Raw genomic sequence first — 23,413 nt, 5'->3', positions numbered from 1 at the left:
AAAAAGAAGACATCTAAGCTATTTATTTGGTTCAGAACTCTGGACAGCACTTGTTTATTGGTCAGTTAAATTAATCCACCAATCAGCAAGAACAACCCAGGTTGTTCACCAAAAATGGTCCGGCGTCTAAACTTCCATTCTGGCTTTTCAAATAAAGATACCAAGAGAATAAAGACAATTTGATAATAGGAGTAAATTAGAAATTTTCTGAATCACGAAAGACAAAATTTGGGTTCAGTGTCCCTTTAAATATTGTTGACTTTTCTGTTTCTAAAGGGTGGAGTTAAATTTGTTTTTTTTTTTTGAGGTAAGGAAGAGTAACAGAAAGATCCAGAGTATGTTTTTGGTATTATGGGGAATTGCCAAAGCTCCTAGAAATATTATCCTGCATTTATCATTTTCTATCTCTTTTTTTCTGTCTCACCCTCCTCTCTCTCTGTTCTTTGCTCTATAGTATATCTATCTCTTTCTGTGCCTGCGTGACTGCCAGGCTTTTAGGGGGGGGGAGAGGGTGGACTGAGAGAAACGTAGGAAAGTCCAGAAGCTTCTAAAATCGTCACAGCTGTACAGGCTGAGAGAAAAGAGAGCGTATTTAGAGAGAGAGAGAACATAGAGGGAAAGAGATTTCACTCTGAGGAAGCTCACACAGGTGAGACTGACAGACCTGCTTACAAAACTGACAAGAACAGGCTGTGCATGTGTGTTTGTGTGCAAATAAAGCTTGACAGAGACACATAGACTGACTGATTCTCTTTTTATTTCTGTTACTCAAACATTTTCCTTCATAGCTTGAATGATAAACTTGCAGAAATTACAATGCAAAAACATATTTTTGTCATTAGGGGGGACATTCTAGTGTAAAATAATATGCAACTATATATACTTCGCAAGAGCACTTTATTTTTAAGATATTTTTTTTTGTTAGAGCACTTTATTTTAAAGCAAAATCCTTATTTTACATAGCCCTACATAAGGTGAGCCAATCAGAAGCCGGCATATACCCATATGCCCCAAATACAGACTGCATCCTCATCTGGAGTGGCACAGTATGTTTAATACATAAACATAAAAAAATCAAATGCTCTTTAATAAAACTGATCTTTTTATTTTATTTTGTTACATTAGAATGCCCCTTTAAGTGAGCCTAAATACATTTTCAGAAAACTTTGATATATCGTCACAGTGGAAATTTTTTAAAATATAATTGGGAAATTGGATTTAAAATATAAAGCTTAATACACATAGGGGAGAAAATACAATATACATATAAGGGGCACATATGTGCAGTTGATCAGCAAATAACAAGGTCAAATTCAAAGGTAACTTTACAAGTTAACAAAGATATTTACAGAAATATTCAGCTGTTAAGTTTACAACTTGATTGTGATTCAGTGCAAAGTACATAGGTACCCAGGGGCAAAAATATCATTAGTGCAGCAGGTGCAGTGGCATCTAGACCCATGCTGGGGGGGGGGCGATAACAGTCAAATCTATACATAATTCTAATGTATATACAATACTATACATAGTACAAACAATATACATAGTACAAATCTATACATAGTACTAATGTATATACAATACTATACATAGTACAAACAATATACATAGTACAAATCTATACATAGTAATAATGTATATACAATACTATACATAGTACAAACACTATACATAGTACAAATCTATACATAGTACTAATGTATATACAATACTATACATAGTACAAACAATATACATAGTACAAATCTATACATAGTACTAATGTATATACAATACTGTACATAGTACAAATACTATACATAGTACAAATCTATACAATACTAATGTGGGGGAGCCTTTTATTAGTGCAGGATTTAGATTGATCGATCTATCTATCCTCAAAATCATTATACAGAGCAACATGTATTATTACTGTTGATTACTACTGAGTTACCTTTGGGGGGGGGGGGTAAAACAATTGCACCAGGGCCTTCTGTTGAGTAGGTCTGCTACTGTAGGTACTTTCTACATTTAACATTAGTTGTGTATGCACATTATCGTAAGTCAAACAATATATGCTACTATGTTAATCAATGAGTACCACCAATGTGTGTTTGTGTCATGTAGTAAACGTATGCTTCTATGTTATTGTATATGTGCTTGGATATAGTTGTACAGCATGACACAAACTTCCATAAGTAGCTAACAGAATGTCACATTCAGATGTTAAAATGCAGCAATATATATATACACTAGCACTCGAATAAACAATCTGTTGTTGCATCCCGAGTGTCCTATTGATGTTTTTACTGGAAACAGTTGGCCTGAAGTTCCTCAATCTCAGCTGCTAAACTCAGTTTTAAATACAAATAAAAAAATCTAAATTAAACTGACTTTATATGATCGCTAAAACAGCCCAGCTTGATTGAACTCAATAGGGCATCCTTCAAACTGGAACCTGATTGGTTGTTTTTTTGGACCAAGTTTACACAGTACAAAGCCATTGCAAAGTAACTTATTATTATTTTTTTGTCAGTTTAAAGGGACAGGAAACCCAAAAATGTTCTTTCATGATTCAGATAGAGAACACAATTTTAAACTACTTTCTAATTTACTCCTATTATCTAATTTGTTTAATTCTCTTGGTATCATTTGTTGAAGGAGCAGCAATGCACTAATGGTATCTAACTGAACACATGGGTTCAAGCCAATCACAATCAAATATATATATGCAGCCACCAATCAACAGCTAGAACCTAGGTTCCCTGCTGCGCCTGGGTTTGCCTAGATAAACCTTTCAGCAAAGGATAATAAGAGAAGGAAGCAAATTAAATAATAGAAGTAAATTGGAAAGTTGTTTAAAATTGTGTTCTCTATGTGAATAATGAAAGAAAATTTGGGGTTTCATGTCCCTTTGTTATATATGTTTCTCTAAAGCTGAAGTATTTATTTTTATGATAGACCAAGTGGCTGTCAGTCATTGCTTAGAAATTAACCCTGAAGGTTTTTTTACTTTTAAAGTCAGGATGATTTCAGGTCTACTTGCTGTAGTTAGTAGCTATGAATCTAATGATAGCTGCTTTTAGGTATAAAATATTTAGAAACAGATATCTTTGTCCCAGGACATACTTGAAAACGACCGAAATCTCAATGTATTATCCTTCCTGGTAAAATATTTTATAAATAAATAAATCTTTGTCTATCCATTTATACCTGAGACTTGCTATAATTAGCTTTCAGGTTCTACCTATAGCAAGTCAATAGATTTCTAGAATACATGACTTGAAATCCTTGACTTTAGATATAAAGCTGATTTGATTTGACAAGTTGGTTATTTATGAATAGTCACCTTGCTATAAATCTAATAGAACGTTTACTGCTTTTTAATTACTTATGTAGAATATCCAAGTCATTTAGAAAAGCTAACTTTACAAATACATTTTTATTTACATAGCCAACTTGGACTTTTATCCCCAAATCGGCTATTTAACCCAACTTTGACTTGTTTTTTTATTGTTTAAAAAGATAGATAATGCATTTACTACTTAATCCCCAGCTTTTCCTAACCAACACTGTTATAGTAATATACTTTATAACCTTTAAAGGGACAGTCTAGTCAAAATAAAAAACTTTCATAATTCAGATAGGGTGTCCAATTGACTTTAATCATTAAATTTGCTTTGTTCCCTTGGTGACAAACTGATTTCTAAAACCGGTAAAAAACGCCTCTTAGCTTAGAGAATTTTGAAGTTTTTCACAGTTAGACAGTACTAGTTCATTTGTGTCATATAGATAACATTGTGCTCACTCCCGTGGAGTTATTTAAGAGTCTGCACTGATTGGCTAAACTGCATGTCTGTCAAAAGCACTGAGATAAGGGGGCAGTCTGCAGCGGCTTAGATACAAGGTAATCACAGAGATAAACCATATATTAATATAACTGTGTTGGTTATGCAAAACTGGGGAATGGGTAATAAAGGGGTTATCTATCTTTTGAAACAATATCAATTCTGGTGTAGACTGTCCCTTTAAGTTTGTCTGTCTCTAAGCCCCTGCAGGCCTCCTCTTATCTAACTATAACTGCTTTTTTTTTAAATCTTGCACAACAGCCAGACAGTGCTAGTTCATATGTGCCACATAGATAACATTATGCTCACTCCTGTGGAGAATGATGGTTATACAAGAACCAGCACTGATTGGATAAAATGCAAGACTGTAAAAAGCACTAAAATAAGGGGGCAGTCTGCAGAGGTTTAGATACAATGTACTTATAGAGATAAAAGGTATATTAATATAACAGTGTTGGTTAACCAAAACTGGGAAATTTGTAATAAATGTATTATCTATATTTTTAAACAATACATTTTTTTTCAAGTAGACTGTCCCTTTAAGTTAGTCCATGTCTATGCATACTTGTATCAATATGAATAGATCCCTTTTATAACACCTTTTTGCAATTAAGGTGTTCAAAATGCTCTATTATTAAGTTGTAACTGCCAAAATAAAAAAATATAATGTTGCCTCTGATTATTTTTGTTTTATCACATTGTAACCTTCTAACTTGTACACCATGTAATTTAGATCCAAAAATTCACAAATTGTAACAGCTCATCTTTTTTTTTTTTAACGTCTGTCTTTTTGCCATAATGACTGTCTTATGTCTTGCAAATAAAAACAGTTTAAAATGATGCACATTTTTATAACAGAAAGGCCACACTTATGAATTTCTTTTAGCAAATACACAATGATTTGGATGAAATAATATTAAAAAAAGAATTCAAATCTTTACTTCTTCCTGTCTTCACCTCTAAATACAGTATATCTGCACAGACTAATCTGTTTTTATCCTATTTTCCTTTCCACTGTTTACCTACTAATCTCAATAAGTAAACATTTTCATTTTTAACTACTTTTACTCCTACAGTAGACCCTGTTTGAGGTTACAGCCTAATCTGAGTTATTTCCTCTTAGACCTGAGTTATTGTAAATAGTTTTACACATAATTACAATTTTCTTCTTGCAAGGGTTCAGTTTTAAATCACCTATATTTATTTTCATATATATAAATATTTTAATAATTATCAAATGGATTTTGCTATGAATTGTGTCAAAAGTCTGCTTCAGCTTTTAATTTTTTGCCTATTCCTTGTCCTCAAGCTTTTTAATATAGGTTTTGGTTTTGTTCCCAACGCTGTCCGGAATTAACACATAGCACTATGAGCAGTTAGAGGAGGGAGTTTCTTCTCCGCCTTCTAACAGATGGGCAGATTTCCAAGCTCTGCCTTTATAGACAGCAGCCAAAATATCTCTCTTTCCAGAACATCCCAGCTCATTCTCTCCTCTTAGTCATAGCAAAAACTGCTGAAATGTTAACAGTGAACAAAACTTCCAACAACTTCTGTAAAGTTTTTGTTGTTCAAATTATTTGATAATTTACTAGAATTTTTACATTTAATTTAAATCTAGGTAAATAGATATACAATAAATTCTATTTAACAGGGAAGTTTGCTCCAGATGTGTGGGAATCTAATTTGAAATGAATTATATTTATGTGTTCTGTACAATAAATGTATGCTATGCTTATTAGTATGGGCAATACTTTTCCAAGAAAAGTGGCAACTCTGCGTTATAGATAATAAAAACTGCAATTTTAAGATTTTTTTCAGCAGTCTTGTAACTAATTAATATAGTTGGTGAGTTTCAATGGATTAATATTTTGTTTACTGCTTTTTTTTATAGCCAAACTTTACCCACTGGTCGCCTTATTTGTAGGAGCCAATCAAGGCTTGTTACTGGAATAGGCAAGGCTAGCCATAGTTATTATGCTAGTGAATTCTTCATTGTTTGCAGTACCATATCTGATCATCTCTGCTGGAGCCAATTAGGGACAGAGATTTTGCAGGGTTAGATTTGCGAAGCTCTTCTATTTTTAGACTTTAATGGAAAGTAAAGTCATAGTTAAACTTTCATGATGCAGAACATGATATTTTAAACAACTTTCCAAATGTCATCTTTTATATAATTGTTTTCTTGGTATCCTTTGTTTTAAATCATATCTAAGTAGGCTCAGGAGCAGCAATGTACTACTTAGAGGTAGTTGGTGATTTCACAAATATACCTCTTGTCATTGGTTCAACCATTAGTCTCAATTTATCAAGCATTGGATGTTGATTTGGAGGCCAATTGTTTCAGGCTCGTCTGAAACCGAAGTTAAGAAGCAATGGTCCATAACCTGGGTGATCGAGATGAATGACAGCCCCTGCTAGTAGCTAATTGGCCGCCAGTGTGCGGGCGGTACCAGAAATGATTGTGCAATGATAAATGCCGACAGTGTATGCTGTCTGCATTTAGCTATGTCGAGCCTACATGATTTGATATATGATTTGCGTCTTCAGCCAGCAGCTCTTAGTAGTGCATTGCTGCTTTTTCAACAAAAGATACATGAAAAAATGTGTTTCATGTCCCTCTAATTTACTGGAAAAGGAGGCAAAATAAATAATAAAAGTATATAGCGGTTATTTTGCTGGAAATAAATATTTTATATCAAAATCTCAAAGTTTACAGTCCCTTTAAATGTATAAAATAGTCTAGTATTACTGTTATACAGTTTGTTTGTTTTTTAGCCACACAAAAAGTAATTAAACAAATTTCAAGAGAACGTTTATTTGGCCCTTATTCATCCACGTCAGCAAAGTAAATGTGAATAGATAGAGAGGTTTGAGCAATATACCTGGAAGAATTGTAAATGTATATTGTTTTCTCTATTTCATTTAAAAGAAAGGATGTAAAGAGGAACTTCAGTTATTTTAACTTTCACAGTCATTGGTTGAAAAAAAGGATTTGTTTATATGATATATATCTTTAAATGCAACATCAACTTCTTTATAGTTTTTATATAGTTAAACAAAACTCATTTAACATTGTGAAGCACAAATATTTCAACACCTAATTTATGTTTTTCATAGGATTTATTGTGTGTGGGCAATCTTCCGTTAAAAGAGACAGTCTAGTCAAAATTAAACTTTCATGATTCAGATAGGGCATGCAATTTGTAACCACCTTCCGATTTACTTCTATTATCAAATTTGCTTTGTTCTCTTGGTATTCTTTGTTGAAAGCTAAACCTAAGTAGGGTCATATGCTCATTTTTAAACCCTTGAAGATGGCCTCTTCTCTCGGTGCATTTTTACAGTTTTTCACACCCAGACAGTGCTAATTCATGTGTGCTATATAGACAACATTATGCTCACTCCCGTGTAGTCAGCACTGATTGGCTAAAATGCAAGTCTGTCAAAAGAACTGAAAAAGGGGGCAGTCTGCAGAGGCTTAGATACGAGATAAAGTATATTAATATAACCGTGTTGGTTATGCAAAACTGGGGAATGGGTAATAAGTGGATTATTTCTCTCTTATAAAAATGTTGGAGTAGACTGTCCCTTTAAATGTATCATATATAAATTCATATATGATAATTTTAATTTAATATACAGTAATGTATATTTATAAAACTATTTACTGGTTTACTATTGGTTTAACCCCTTAGTGACCAGAGCACTTTTCCATTTTCTGTCCGTTTGGGACCAAGGCTATTTTTACATTTCTGCAGTGTTTGTGTTTAGCTGTAATTTTCCTCTTACTCATTTACTGTACCCACACATATTATATACCGTTTTTCTCGCCATTAAATGGACTTTCTAAAGATACCATTATTTTCATCATATCTTATAATTTACTATAAAAAAAATATAAAATATGAGGAAAAAATGGAAAAAAACACACTTTTTCTAACTTTGACCCCCAAAATCTGTTACACATCTGCAACCACCAAAAAACACTCATGCTAAATAGTTTCCAAATTTTGTCCTGAGTTTAGAAATACCCAATGTTTACATGTTCTTTGCTTTTTTTTGCAAGTTATAGGGCAATAAATACAAGAAGCACTTTGCTATTTCCAAACCACTTTTTTTCAAACTTAGCGCTAGTTACATTGGAACACTGATATCTTCCAGGAATCCCTGAATATCCCTTGACATGTATATATATTTTTTTTAGAAGACATCCCAAAGTATTGATCTAGGCCCATTTTGGTATATTTCATGCCACCATTTCACCGCCAAATGCGATCAAATAAAAAAAATTGTTCACTTTTTCACACATTTTGTTACAAACTTTAGGTTTCTCACTGAATTTATTTACAAACAGCTCGTGCAATTATGGCACAAATGGTTGTAAATGCTTCTCTGCAATCCCCTTTTTTCATAAATAGCAGACATATATGGATTTGGTGTTGCTTTTTGGTAATTAGAAGGCCGCTAAATGCCACTGCGCACCACACGTGTATTATGCCCAGCAATGAAGGGGTTAATTAGGGAGCATGTAGGGAGCTTGTAGGGTTAATTTTAGCTTTATTGTAGTGTAGTAGACAACCCTAAGTATTGATCTAGGCCCATTTTGGTATATTTCATGTCACCATTTCAACGCCAAATGCGATTAAATAAAAAAAAAAGTAAAATTTTTCACAATTTTAGGTTTCTCACTGAAATCATTTACAAACAGCTTGTGCAATTATGGCACAAATGGTTGTAAATGCTTCTCTGGGATCCCCTTTGTTGAGAAATAGCAGACATATATGGCTTTGGCGTTGCTTTTTGGTAATTAGAAGGCCGCTAAATGCCGCTGCGCATCACACGTGTATTATGGCTAGCAGTGAAGGGGTTAATTAGGTAGCATGTAGGGAGCTTGCAGGGTTAATTTTAGCTTTAGTGTAGAGATCAGCCTCCCACCTGACACATTACACCCCCTGATCCCTCCCAAACAGCTCTCTTCCCTCCCCCACCCCACAATTGTCCCCGCCATGTTAAGTACTGGCAGAAAGTCTGCCAGTACTAAAAAAAAAAGCTATCCTTGATAAAACATAAATAAAAAAAAATGCATATTTACATATGCTGCTCTGGAGGATCCCCCCTTAGCCCCCAACCTCCCTGATACCCCCCAAACAGCTCTTTACCCATCCCCCTCTAACTTATTAGTAGCCATCTTTGGTACTGGCAGCTGTCTGCCAGTACCCAGTTTATAGTAAAACCTTGTTTTATTATTATTTTAAAATAGTTTTCTGTAGTGTAGCTTGCCCCCCCCCAAAAGACAAACCCACCACCCCTCCCAGATCTCTTAGATCGATATAAATATATATATTTTTGGCAATCACTGCCACTTTTCCCCCATACATGTTCTGTAGTGTAGCGGTTCCCACCCGCTTCCTACCCCCCCCGCGCGCGCGCGCGCACCCTCGTGCACACCCGGCGTTCCCGCCCACGATCCCGCCCCCCGCCACATCATACGGCCCATCGATGGCCGCCCACCCGCCTCCCAGACTGGCTCCCACCCACCAACGAAACCGGCCATCGATGTCCGGTACAGAGAGGGCCACAGAGTGGCTCTCTCTGCATCGGATGGCCAAGGGGGGTTATTGCAGGATGCCTCGATGTTGAGGCATCACTGCAATAACCGGAAAGCAGCTGGAAGCGAGCAGGATCGCTTCCAGCTGCTTTCCAGACCAAGGACGTACGCCACACGTCCTCGGTCATTAAGTGTATTTTTTTAGAGGACGTGTGGCGTACGTCCTTGGTCGTTAAGGGGTTAATGAGTTTATGGAGCAAGCAATCCCACCCCTAGCTGAGGGACAGATTCCCAAAAGCTCTTTGCCTTGCTACTATTATGAGGCCTTTCAGGGATTGTTTTAAAAGTAGTTTTTGCCTTGGGATCTATCTCATTAAGGGCTCGATATTCAAAAGCTCGCCGGCATGGTGAGAAATCAGGCAAAATCTTTTTGATTTTTTTTTAGATCTAATGTTGTAATGTAGGCGTCTCTCCTTCACATCAAGAACCCTCCATAGTGAGATGGATATCTTTCAAATTCAAATTTGTGTTTCTAAATTTTTTTTAGGGACCCCTCCCTACTGACAAAATGTCTTAGATCACCTCGCCTGAGCTTTTGAATATCAGGTCCTAAGTGAAGTTAGAGGAATATGAAACCCCAACATTTTCTTTTGTAATGCAGACAGAACATAACATTTTAAAAATGTTTCCAATTGACTTCTCTTATCAAATTTGCTTTGTTCCATTCTTTGTTGCAGAGATACCTAGTTAGGTGACTGAAGGACTAACACAGTAGGAAATACTGCTGCAATCTAGCGCTCTTGCAAATGAATGCCATTCTTGCAAAACTGCTGTATAGTGTTCCAAACACATACACGCACCTGAGTTTTTTCGACAGATACCAAGAGAACGAAGAAAATTTGATAATAGAAACAAATTAGAATGTTGTTTAATACTGCTTGCTCTATCGGAATCGTGAAAGACAAATTTGGGTTTTATTTAAAGGGACATGAAACCCAAAAATGTTATTTTCTGATTCAGACAGAACATGTAATTTTAAACAGCTTTCTAATTTCTTTCATGTAATTAGCAAGAGTCCATGTGCTAGTGACGTATGGGATACACATTCCTACCAGGAGGGGCAAAGTTTCCCAAACCTTAAAATGCCTATAAATACACCCCTCACCACACCCACAATTCAGTTTTTACAAACTTTGCCTCCCGTGGAGGTGGTGAAGTAAGTTTGTGCTAGATTCTTCGTTGATATGTGCTCCGCAGCAGGCTGGAGCCCGGTTTTCCTCTCAGCGTGCAGTGAATGTCAGAGGGATGTGAAGAGAGTATTGCCTATTTGAATTCAACAATCTCCTTCTACGGGGTCTATTTCATAGGTTCTCTGTTAACGGTCGTAGAGATTCATCTCTTACCTCCCTTTTCAGATCGAAGATATACTCCTATATATACCATTACCTCTACTGATTCTCGTTTCAGTACTGGTTTGGCTTTCTACTATATGTAGATGAGTGTCCTGGGGTAAGTAAGTCTTATTTTCTGTGACACTCTAAGCTATGGTTGGGCACTTTTATATAAAGCTCTAAATATATGTGTTTAAACATTTATTTGCCTTGATTCAGGATGTTCAATATTCCTTATTTCAGACAGTCAGTTTCATTATTTGGGATAATGCATTTGAATATTAAATTTTTCTTACCTTTAAAATGTGACTTTTTTTCCTGTGGGCTGTTAGGCTCGCGGGGGCTGAAAATGCTTCATTTTATTGCGTCATTCTTGGCGCTGACTTTTTTGGCGCCGGAAGTTGTTTGTATGTGCGTCATTTTTTTGACGTTTTTTTTTAACCAAAGATGTCGGCGTTACCGGATGTGGCGTCATTTTTGGCGCCAAAGCATTTAGGCGCCAAATAGTGTGGGCGTCTTTTTTGGCGCTAAAAAATATGGGCATCATTATTGTCTCCACATTATTTAAGTCTCATTGTTTATTTGCTTCTGGTTGCTAGAAGCTTGTTCATTGGCATTTTTTCCCATTCCTGAAACTGTCATTTAAGGAATTTGATAGATTTTGCTTCATATGTTGTTTTTTCTATTACATATTGCAAGATGTCTCAGATTGACCCTGGATCAAAAGCTACTCCTGGAAAAAAGCTTGACTGAGTTCAGTCCTACCAAAGCTAAGTTCATTTATTTTAAATGTTATGAATGTTTATCTTTAGCTATGGTTTGTAATAAGTTATTATGATAAACTTTTACATGCAGAATCCATTAGTATTTATGCTTTATATATTGCCATTCTTTTTACAGCTTATGTACAAGAAATATTTAGAAGATTTATAAGAAATATTTTTCTGATTCTATTTTAAAGGCTTTGTCTGACATTGTGCCTTCTAATAATTTTTAGGTCTTTTTCACTTCTTTTTTAATTATTGAAGTTTCAAATGACCAACAACATACTGATTTATCCTTCTCTGATGATGTTTTTTTTTCTCATTCGGAATTTTCTTCATCAGATATTGACACTAACAAATCTACTTTTTTATTATTTTTTTATTAAAGTACATTTGTTCTTTGTTGAAAAGGTGTTGATTATTTTGGATATTAAGGTAACTAGTTCTTTTTCAAGACTAGCTAACACTATTTCTGCTTATTTTTCTTCTGTGTTTTCAGAGGTTTTCTTTCCAATTCCTCATACTAGGGAATGGAATAGGCTGAGAATTTTCCTTTATTCCTTCTTCAAAGGTTTTAAACTATATTCTTTGCCAGCAGTTAAATTCAATTTGGAGCGTTCTCCAATTTATTGGGGCTATCTCTACTCCTACTAATTATGCTATTGTTTCTATAGCAAAATAGTATTTATTTTCCTTTAGATGGTTGTATCTTATTTATGGAAAATTATTTAGTTTCAGGTACTTTTCTTGGTCCTGTGATTTATTTGGATGTTGCAATTGCTTCATTTTGTTCTGTTTACTTTAAGATCAAGTATCAGATTATGATTTATTTTAGCATTGTTAAGGGACAACATTTACTAGACTAGGTGCTGTTGCATTTGTCTTGTTGTTTTGCATTTTTTGATTATGCAAGTCCACTGTATTGTCTGGTCCTTTAACTGGACTATCATGCTAATAATTTCATTTTGTGTCTTCATTTTATTGAATATTTTCGCAAATGAGGGTTAATCTATGTCTTTAGCTATTTTAGCTAGAAGAATTTTGTGATTTTTAAAAATCCATATTTCTTTTGTTCTAAGATAATCAATTATTTGTTTTATAATTGGATTCAATTCTTAACTGTTACTCTGGGCTTCAAGATTGAGTTCTAAGACTAAAACTTTAAGCTTATACTAGTTTGATTGTTCTTATTAAGGAACAAATTCCTGAATTCTTTCCCAAGTAACATGTTTGTAATTGGAAATTTTTCAGTTCGAAATCAGCTCCCTAAAATTGCGATGTACGTGCCGTATTCCAGCTTGGCTGGCAAGGGGCAGGTTAAGACTTCTTTGAAATTTATTTGGTTCTATTCGGTCCAAATTTATTTGATTTTATTCCAGTAAGGCTAACACTTTCTTTAAGTGTGTTTCGGTCCTATATATTTTGGGTACTGTTGAAGCATGGCTGGGCACCCATGGGGTTCAAGCGCTGCTCAGACCTGGAATCTTCTGGGGTATTTCTTCCAGTTCCATTTTTAGGAACTGGATTTTGTAGTTTTATTAAAACTATTCTGCCTTTTTTTGGTCAGTGATAGCATTATTTGTTTTCATTAGATACAATAAATGCATATTTTCATTTTTCTGTTTTCATTCAGATTATTTTCTGAGGATGCGGAATCTCATATGATTCACTTTGCTCTTCAGGACATAGTTAGAGGATCTTTTTTTCAAAAGCTCTTGATTCCTTACACAGGGGTATCCTTTTTTAGGTTTCCAGATAGTTTGTGTCACTGTCTTTGTCTCTATCAGACAAGGGACAATTTTATTGTGTTCCGTTTGTCGGTACCTTTAGTCTCTATTATTTCCTTCAGTTGCTATATATGCATAGAAGTTTTAGGTCTTATGGCCACAGCATTGGATTTAATTCCCTTTGCTCATTTTCAATAGAAAGAACCTTTCCAGTCTTTTATGCTGAATTATGGTGCAGGGTTTCTAGGATTTCGCATTTTAAATCTTCGAATCCTAATATTTATCTCTCTTGATTTGGTGGTTAAGATCACCATCATTTAGTTCTACAGGTCTCTTTGTTTCTTTCAACCTGGGCCATGATCTCTACAGATGTGAGTCTTTTTGGTTGGGAGGCTGTCTGAGGATCTCTGTCAGCACAAGGGGTTTGGAAATCTCAGGAGGCGAGATTACTATTTGATATTTAAGAACTCTGTGCTTTCTCAGAGTTTTTCAGTTAGTTTCTTTTTGAAGAAGAGACGTTTAATGTTTTTCAGACAATATCACTACTATGGTGTATGTCAATCATCAGAGTAGGACTATCAGTCCTTAGGCTGTGACAGAAGTGTCTCGGATATTAGCTTGGGCTAAATCCAGCTCCTATCTAAATTCTGTGTTTTTTTCCCCAGGTATAGATATTTGGGAAGCGGATTATCTCTGTTAATCAATCTTTTCTTCCGGGAGAATGGTCTCTCTTACCCAGATATGTTTTTCATCTCATCTGAATAAAGAACTTCCCAGGGGCCTATTAAGGTCTGGGAATCTTCAGGCGGAAGTAGTGTATGCATTGACATTTCTTTGGAATTATCTTTTTGCCTATTTCTTTACGCCTCTAGTTCTTCTTCCAAAATTCTTATGGAGTATTTGTTTGTTATGCTGGTAGCTCCAGCATGGCCTCTCAGGTTTTGGTATACGAATCTCATTCGGATGGCCAGTTGCCAACGTTGGACACCTCCGTTTAAACCAGACCTTTTCTTTCTCAAGGCCATTTTTTCCATCAGGATCTCAAATCATTACATTTGAAGAGATGGAGATTGAACGCTTGGTTTTTAGTCATAGAGGTTTTTCTGACTCATTGATTAATACTATGTTTCATGCTCATAAATCTGTCTCTAGAAAGATTTATATTAAGTCTGGAAGACCTACTTTTCTTGGCATTCTTTTAAAATTCATAGAATTTTATTATTTTTTCAGGTTGGTTTGGATAATGTTTTGTCTTCAATTCTTTGTTAGGACAAATCTCTACTGTTTCTGTTCTTTTTTCACAGAAAGATTGCTAATCATCCTGATATTCATTGTGTTGTACAGGCTTTGGTCCATATCAAGCCTGTCATTAATTCAATCTCTCCTCTTTGGAGTCTCAATTTGGTGCTGAGGGCTTTACAGGCTCCTCCGTTTGAAACTTTGCATTTTCTGAACGTTAAATTACTTTCTTGGAAAAGTATTGTTCCTTTTGGTTATTTCTTCTACTAGAAGAGTTTTTGAGTTATCTGCTCTTTTTTGTGAATATCCTTTTCTGATTTTTTATCAGGATAAGGCAGTGTTACTTCCTGATATTCGTCATTTTTTTCAGGTTTTGATTCGTATCAAACCTGTCATTAAGCCAATTTCTCCTCCTTGGAGTCTTAATTGGGTTCTGAAGGTTTTTCAGGCTCTTCTATTTTGAGCATATACTTGCTCTGGACATTCATTACTTTCATGGAAAGTATTGTTCTTTTTGGACATCTCTTCAGCTAGAATAGTTTTTGAATTATCTGCTCTTTCTTGTGAACCTCCTTGTTCTGATTTTTCATCAGGATAAGGTGTTTTTCTTTCATGTAATTAGCAAGAGTCCATGAGCTAGTGACGTATGGGATATACATTCCTACCAGGAGGGGCAAAGTTTCCCAAACCTCAAAATGCCTATAAATACACCCCTCACCACACCCACAATTCAGTTTTACAAACTTTGCCTCCTATGGAGGTGGTGAAGTAAGTTTGTGCTAGATTCTACGTTGATATGCGCTCCGCAGCAAGTTGGAGCCCGGTTTTCCTCTCAGCGTGCAGTTAATGTCAGAGGGATGTGAGGAGAGTATTGCCTATTTGAATGCAGTGATCTCCTTCTACGGGGTCTATTTCATAGGTTCTCTGTTATCGGTCGTAGAGATTCATCTCTTACCTCCCTTTTCAGATTGACGATATACTCTTATTTATATACCATTACCTCTACTGATTCTCGTTTCAGTACTGGTTTGGCTTTCTACAAACATGTAGATGAGTGTCCTGGGGTAAGTAAATCTTATTTTCTGTGACACTCTAAGCTTTGGTTGGGCACTTTGTTTATAAAGTTCTAAATATATGTATTCAAACATTTATTTGCCTTGACTCAGAATGTTCAACATTCCTTATTTTCAGACAGTCAGTTTCATATTTGGGATAATGCATTTGAATTAATAATTTTTTCTTACCTTCAAAAATTTGACTCTTTTTTCCCTGTGGGCTGTTAGGCTCACGGGGGCTGAAAAATGCTTCATTTTATTGCGTCATTCTTGGCGCTGACTTTTTTGGCGCAAAAAATCTTTTCCGTTTCCGGCGTCATACGTGTCGCCGGAAGTTGCGTCATTTTTTGACGTTATTTTGCGCCAAAAATGTCGGCGTTCCGGAAGTGGCGTCATTTTTGGCGCCAAAAGCATTTAGGCGCCAAATAATGTGGGCGTCTTATTTGGCGCTAAAAAAATATGGGCGTCGCTTTTGTCTCCACATTATTTAAGTCTCATTTTTCATTGCTTCTGGTTGCTAGAAGCTTGTTCTTTGGCATTTTTTCCCATTCCTGAAACTGTCATTTAAGGAATTTGATCAATTTTGCTTTATATGTTGTTTTTTCTCTTACATATTGCAAGATGTCTCACGTTGCATCTTAGTCAGAAGATACTTCAGGAAAATCGCTGTCTAGTGCTGGACCTACCAAAGCTAAGTGTATCTGCTGTAAACTTTTGGTAGCTATTCCTCCGGCTGTTGTTTGTATTAATTGTCATGATCCTTTAGTAAAGTTCCATTGCCTGTTGCAGTTCCTTCAACATCTAAGGTGCAGAATGTTCCTGATAATATAAGAGATTTTGTTTCTGAATCCATCAAGAAGGCTATGTCTGTTATTTCTCCTTCTAGTAAACATAAAAAATCTTTTAAAACTTCTCTCCCTACAGATGAATTTTTAAATGAACATCATCATTCTGATTCTGATGATTCTTCTGGTTCAGAGGATTCTGTCTCAGAGATTGATGCTGATAAATCTTCATATTTATTTAAAATGGAATTTATTCGTTCTTTACTTAAAGAAGTACTAATTGCTTTAGAAATAGAGGATTCTGGTCCTCTTGATACTAATTCTAAACGTTTAGATAAGGTATTTAAATCTCCTGTGGTTATTCCAGAAGTTTTTCCTGTTCCTAATGCTATTTCTGAAGTAATTTCCAAAGAATGGGATAAATTGGGTAATTCATTTACTCCTTCTAAACGTTTTAAGCGATTATATCCTGTGCCGTCTGACAGATTAGAATTTTGGGACAAAATCCCTAGAGTTGATGGGGCTATTTCTACCCTTGCTAAACGTACTACTATTCCTACGTCAGATGTTACTTCATTTAAGGATCATTTAGATAGGAAAATTGAATCCTTTCTAAGAAAAGCTTATCTGTGTTCAGGTAATCTTCTTAGACCTGCTATATCATTGGCTGATGTTGCTGCAGCTTCAACTTTTTGGTTGGAAACTTTAGCGCAACAAGTAACAGATCATGATTCTCATAATATTATTATTCTTCTTCAGCATGCTAATAATTTTATCTGTGATGCCATTTTTGATATTATTAGAGTTGATGTCAGGTTTATGTCTCTAGCTATTTTAGCTAGAAGAGCTTTATGGCTTAAGACTTGGAATGCTGATATGGCTTCTAAATCAACTCTACTTTCCATTTCTTTCCAGGGTAACAAATTATTTGGTTCTCAGTTGGATTCTATTATCTCAACTGTTACTGGTGGGAAAGGAACTTTTTTACCACAGGATAAAAAAAAAAGGGTAAAAACAGGGCTAATAATCGTTTTCGTTCCTTTCGTTTCAACAAAGAACAAAAGCCTGATCCTTCATCCTCAGGAGCAGTTTCAGTTTGGAAACCATCTCCAGTCTGGAATAAATCCAAGCCTGCTAGAAAGGCAAAGCCTGCTTCTAAGTCCACATGAAGGTGCGGCCCTCATTCCAGCTCAGCTGGTAGGGGACAGGTTACGTTTTTTCAAAGAAATTTGGTTCAATTCTGTTCACAATCTTTGGATTCAGAATATTGTTTCAGAAGGGTACAGAATTGGTTTCAAGATGAGACCTCCTGCAAAGAGTAAATCCAGTGAAAGCTCAAGCATTTCTGAATTGTGTTTCAGATCTAGAGTTGGCTGGAGTAATTATGCCAGTTCCAGTTCCGGAACAGGGGATGGGGTTTTATTCAAATCTCTTCATTGTACCAAAGAAGGAGAATTCCTTCAGACCAGTTCTGGATCTAAAAATATTGAATCGTTATGTAAGGATACCTACGTTCAAAATGGTAACTGTAAGGACTATCTTTCCTTTTGTTCAGCAAGGGCATTATATGTCCACGATAGATTTACAGGATGCATATCTGCATATTCCGATTCATCCAGATCATTATCAGTTCCTGAGATTCTCTTTTCTGGACAAGCATTACCAGTTTGTGGCTCTGCCGTTTGGCCTAGCTACAGCTCCAAGAATTTTTACAAAGGTTCTCGGTGCCCTTCTGTCTGTAATCAGAGAACAGGGTATTGTGGTATTTCCTTATTTGGACGATATCTTGGTACTTGCTCAGTCTTTACATTTAGCAGAATCTCATACGAATCGACTTGTGTTGTTTCTTCAAGATCATGGTTGGAGGATCAATTTACCAAAAAGTTCATTGATTCCTCAGACAAGGGTGACCTTTCTGGGTTTCCAGATAGATTCAGTGTCCATGACTCTGTCTTTAACAGACAAGAGACGTCTAAAATTGATTTCAGCTTGTCGAAACCTTCAGTCACAATCATTCCCTTCGGTAGCCTTATGCATGGAAATTCTAGGTCTTATGACTGCTGCATCGGACGCGATCCCCTTTGCTCGTTTTCACATGCGACCTCTACAGCTCTGTATGCTGAATCAATGGTGCAAGGATTACACAAAGATATCTCAAATAATATCTTTAAAACCGATTGTACGACACTCTCTAACGTGGTGGACAGATCACCATCGTTTAATTCAGGGGGCTTCTTTTGTGCTTCCGACCTGGACTGTAATTTCAACAGATGCAAGTCTCACGGGTTGGGGAGCTGTGTGGGGATCTCTGACGGCACAAGGAGTTTGGGAATCTCAGGAGGTGAGATTACCGATCAATATTTTGGAACTCCGTGCAATTTTCAGAGCTCTTCAGTCTTGGCCTCTTCTGAAGAGAGAATCGTTCATTTGTTTTCAGACAGACAATGTCACAACTGTGGCATACATCAATCATCAAGGAGGGACTCACAGTCCTCTGGCTATGAAAGAAGTATCTTGAATTCTGGTTTGGGCGGAATCCAGCTCCTGTCTAATCTCTGCGGTTCATATCCCAGGTATAGACAATTGGGAAGCGGATTATCTCAGTCGCCAAACGTTGCATCCGGGCGAATGGTCTCTTCACCCAGAGGTATTTCTTCAGATTGTTCAAATGTGGGAACTTCCAGAAATAGATCTGATGGCGTCTCATCTAAACAAGAAACTTCCCAGGTATCTGTCCAGATCCCGGGATCCTCAGGCGGAGGCAGTGGATGCATTATCACTTCCTTGGAAGTATCATCCTGCCTATATCTTTCCGCCTCTAGTTCTTCTTCCAAGAGTAATCTCCAAGATTCTGAAGGAATGCTCGTTTGTTCTGCTGGTAGCTCCGGCATGGCCTCACAGGTTTTGGTATGCGGATCTGGTCTGGATGGCCTCTTGCCAACCGTGGACTCTTCCGTTAAGACCAGACCTTCTGTCGCAAGGTCCTTTTTTCCATCAGGATCTGAAATCCTTAAATTTAAAGGTATGGAGATTGAACGCTTGATTCTTGGTCAAAGAGGTTTCTCTGACTCTGTGATTAATACTATGTTACAGGCGCGTAAATCTGTATCTAGAGAGATATATTATAGAGTCTGGAAGACTTATATTTCTTGGTGTCTTTCTCATCATTTTTCTTGGCATTCTTTTAGAATACCGAGAATTTTACAGTTTCTTCAGGATGGTTTAGATAAGGGTTTGTCCGCAAGTTCCTTGAAAGGTCAAATCTCTGCTCTTTCTGTTCTTTTTCACAGAAAGATTGCTATTCTTCCTGATATTCATTGTTTTGTACAAGCTTTGGTTCGTATAAAACCTGTCATTAAGTCAATTTCTCCTCCTTGGAGTTTGAATTTGGTTCTGGGGGCTCTTCAAGCTCCTCCGTTTGAACCTATGCATTCATTGGACATTAAATTACTTTCTTGGAAAGTTTTGTTCCTTTTGGCAATCTCTTCTGCCAGAAGAGTTTCTGAATTATCTGCTCTTTCTTGTGAGTCTCCTTTTCTGATTTTTCATCAGGATAAGGCGGTGTTGCGAACTTCTTTTGATTTTTTACCTAAAGTTGTGAATTCCAACAACATTAGTAGAGAAATTGTGGTTCCTTCATTATGTCCTAATCCTAAGAATTCTAAGGAGAAATCGTTGCATTCTTTGGATGTTGTTAGAGCTTTGAAATATTATGTTGAAGCTACTAAGTCTTTCCGTAAGACTTCTAGTCTATTTGTTATCTTTTCCGGTTCTAGAAAAGGCCAGAAAGCTTCTGCCATTTCTTTGGCATCTTGGTTGAAATCTTTAATTCATCTTGCCTATGTTGAGTCGGGTAAAACTCCGCCTCAAAGGATTACAGCTCATTCTACTAGGTCAGTTTCTACTTCCTGGGCGTTTAGGAATGAAGCTTCGATTGATCAGATTTGCAAAGCAGCAACTTGGTCCTCTTTGCATACTTTTACTAAATTCTACCATTTTGATGTATTTTCTTCTTCTGAAGCAGTTTTTGGTAGAAAAGTACTTCAGGCAGCGGTTTCAGTTTGAATCTTCTGCTTATGTTTTTCATTAAACTTTATTTTGGGTGTGGATTATTTTCAGCAGGAATTGGCTGTCTTTATTTTATCCCTCCCTCTCTAGTGACTCTTGTGTGGAAAGATCCACATCTTGGGTAATCATTATCCCATACGTCACTAGCTCATGGACTCTTGCTAATTACATGAAAGAAAACATAATTTATGTAAGAACTTACCTGATAAATTCATTTCTTTCATATTAGCAAGAGTCCATGAGGCCCGCCCTTTTTTTGTGGTGGTTATGATTTTTGTATAAAGCACAAATTATTCCAATTCCTTATTTTATATGCTTTTGCACTTTTTTATCACCCCACTTCTTGGCTATTCGTTAAACTGAATTGTGGGTGTGGTGAGGGGTGTATTGATAGGCATTTTGAGGTTTGGGAAACTTTGCCCCTCCTGGTAGGAATGTATATCCCATACGTCACTAGCTCATGGACTCTTGCTAATATGAAAGAAATGAATTTATCAGGTAAGTTCTTACATAAATTATGTTTTTTGCTGTCCTCATTTCAATTTTCACCTAAGTTGTGAATTCTAACAACATTAGTGGAGGAATTATTGTCTTTTCCTTGTGTACTAATCCTAAGAATTCTTTGGTAAGATTCTTACATTCTTTAGGATGTGGTAAGAGTTTTGAAATATTATGTTGAAGCTACTCAGATTTCAGACAGACTTCTAGTCTATTTGTTATCTTTTCTGGTTTTAGGAAGGTCAGAAGGCTTCTGCCATTTCTTTGGCATCTTGGTTAAGCTTTTGATTCATCATGCTTATTTGGAGTCGGATTATTTCCCGTCTCAGAGGATTACGGCTCATTGTACTAGGTCAGTTTCTACTTCCTGGGCTTTTTAAGAATGAAGCTTCTGTTGATCAAATTTGCAAAGCAATGACTTGGTCTTCTTTGCATACTTTTACTAAATTCTACCATTTTGATGTTTTCTCTTCTTTAGAAGCAGTTTTTGGTAGAATAGTACTTCAGGCAGCTGTTTCAGTTTGATTCTTCTGCTTATAATTTCAGTTTTTTTTTCATTATTAAAATTGAAACTTTTGATTTGGGTAGTGGATTAATTTTTCAGCGGAATTGGCTGTCTTTATTTTATCCCTCCCTCTCTAGTGACTCTTGCGTGGAAGTTCCACATCTTGGGTATTTATATCCCATACGTCACTAGCTCATGGACTCTTGCTAATTACATGAAAGAAAACATAATTTATGTAAGAACTTACCTGATAAATTCATTTCTTTCATATTAGCAAGAATCCATGAGGCCCACCCTTTTTTGTGGTGGTTATGATTTTTTTGTCTAAAGCACAATTATTCCAATTCCTTATTTTTTTGATGCTTTCGCTCTTTTCTTATCACCCCACTTCTTGGCTTATCGTTAAACTGAATTGTTGGTGTGGCGAGGGGTGTATTTATAGGCATTTTAAGGTTTGGGAAACTTTGCCCCTCCTGGTAGGAATGTGTATCCCATACGTCACTAGCTCATGGACTCTTGCTAATATGAAAGAAATGAATTTATCAGGTAAGTTCTTACATAAATTATGTTTTTCTTCTATTATCAATTTTGCTTAATACTCTCGGTATCTTTTACTGAAGGTGCAGCAATACCCTACTAGGAACTAGCTGAACACACCTGTAAACCAATGACAAGATGCATATATGTTCAGCCACCAATCAGCAGCTAGCTCCAAGCACCTGAGCCTACCTAGGTATCTTTTTCAGCAAAGGATACCAAGAGAAAGAAGCAAATTGAATAATAGAAGTACATTGGAAAGTTGTTTAAAATTGTATGTTCAACCTAAATCATGAAAGAAAATTATTGGGTTTCATGTCCCTTTAACTAATATGCTTTATGTTAAGAAGAGACCCTTACTTTACATTATAATGCTCAGTAAAATAAGATGATGTTTATCCCCATGCAACTTTTGTGAAGCTGTATGTGTAAATATGGTTATCTGTGTAACATTCTGAAATTATATTACATAAGGCAAATACATTTATCTATCTACTTATCTATCTATCTATCTATCTATCTATCTATCTATCTATCATCTATCAATTATCTATCTATCTATCTATCATCTATCAATTATCTATCTATCTATCTATCTATCTATCTATCTATCTATCACTATATTTTACAGTTGAGGCTGAGAGCTGAGAAAGGATTGGTTTCCTCTGACTATTTAGCGAGCTGATATTTATTTAACAGGCGTTTGCACAAGCATAGCTCAGTCTAGTTCATTGTTAGCTCTTTGATAAGGACTAGGTAGAATAAGGTTAAATAAACATTGCAGGCCAAAATAATGATGTCATCATTTGATTCTTATTTAATTTTGGACCACAAAAGGTTGATTACATTTTAGAAACAATTCTTACAACTGTGTTATAGAAAGTGACAAGCCTTCACTAGTTTGAGAAGAATGAAAGGTTTCTTTGGCATAATAACCTCATTTTAAAATGAGAAGAAAAAAAAAAAAGCTTTTCGTGCTGTCATGTGGCCCTGTTAGTTTTTTCAGCCAGAGTTTATATTTTCCATTTAAAAGTAAAATACTCTTTTTAGCTACACAATATCAGAAAGTCTAATTTGCTGTTGGCATTGAACATATGCTGGCTATTTAGCTGATGAGGCATCTCTGCTGAGGTAGCCGATAGTACCATAGTATCGCATGATCAGAATCACCTAGTAAAAACTACATGAAAGCTGAGTCAGATGTTTGTCAGCTACAATATCCAAAAAGTATGTAACAACTGTAATTAAGTGTATTCTTCCATAGGAATTAAATCTAAAAGTACACAGAGAACGGTATAAGATTACTTAAGCCACATATAGACCAGGTATCAAATAAGTGTTGAAACAGTTTTTGGCATTAAAGGGATATGAAACACAACATTTTTGAGCAATTTTCCTATTCACTTCTATTATCAAGTTTTGTTAATTTGTTTGGTATCCTTTGTTGAATGAGAAGCAATAAAATACTG

General features: G+C 35.9%; 1 protein-coding gene across 1 annotated transcript in view; it reads left to right on the top strand.

The window, feature by feature from the left end:
* The first annotated feature begins 497 nt into the window (after positions 1–497).
* The window catches only part of LOC128639066 (heat shock cognate 71 kDa protein), an 88,376-nt gene continuing 65,460 nt past the window's right edge, over positions 498–23,413 (top strand). Inside the window, exon 1 of the mRNA XM_053691211.1 lies at positions 498–649. The gene's annotated coding sequence lies outside the window, so the exon portion shown is untranslated. The remainder of the gene's footprint in view (positions 650–23,413) is intronic.

Source organism: Bombina bombina, chromosome 8, assembly GCF_027579735.1.
Source record: "Bombina bombina isolate aBomBom1 chromosome 8, aBomBom1.pri, whole genome shotgun sequence".
NCBI lineage: Eukaryota > Metazoa > Chordata > Amphibia > Anura > Bombinatoridae > Bombina > Bombina bombina.
The sequence above is the reverse complement of the archived record's forward strand: the minus strand, read 5'-3'. Positions and strand labels throughout refer to the sequence as shown.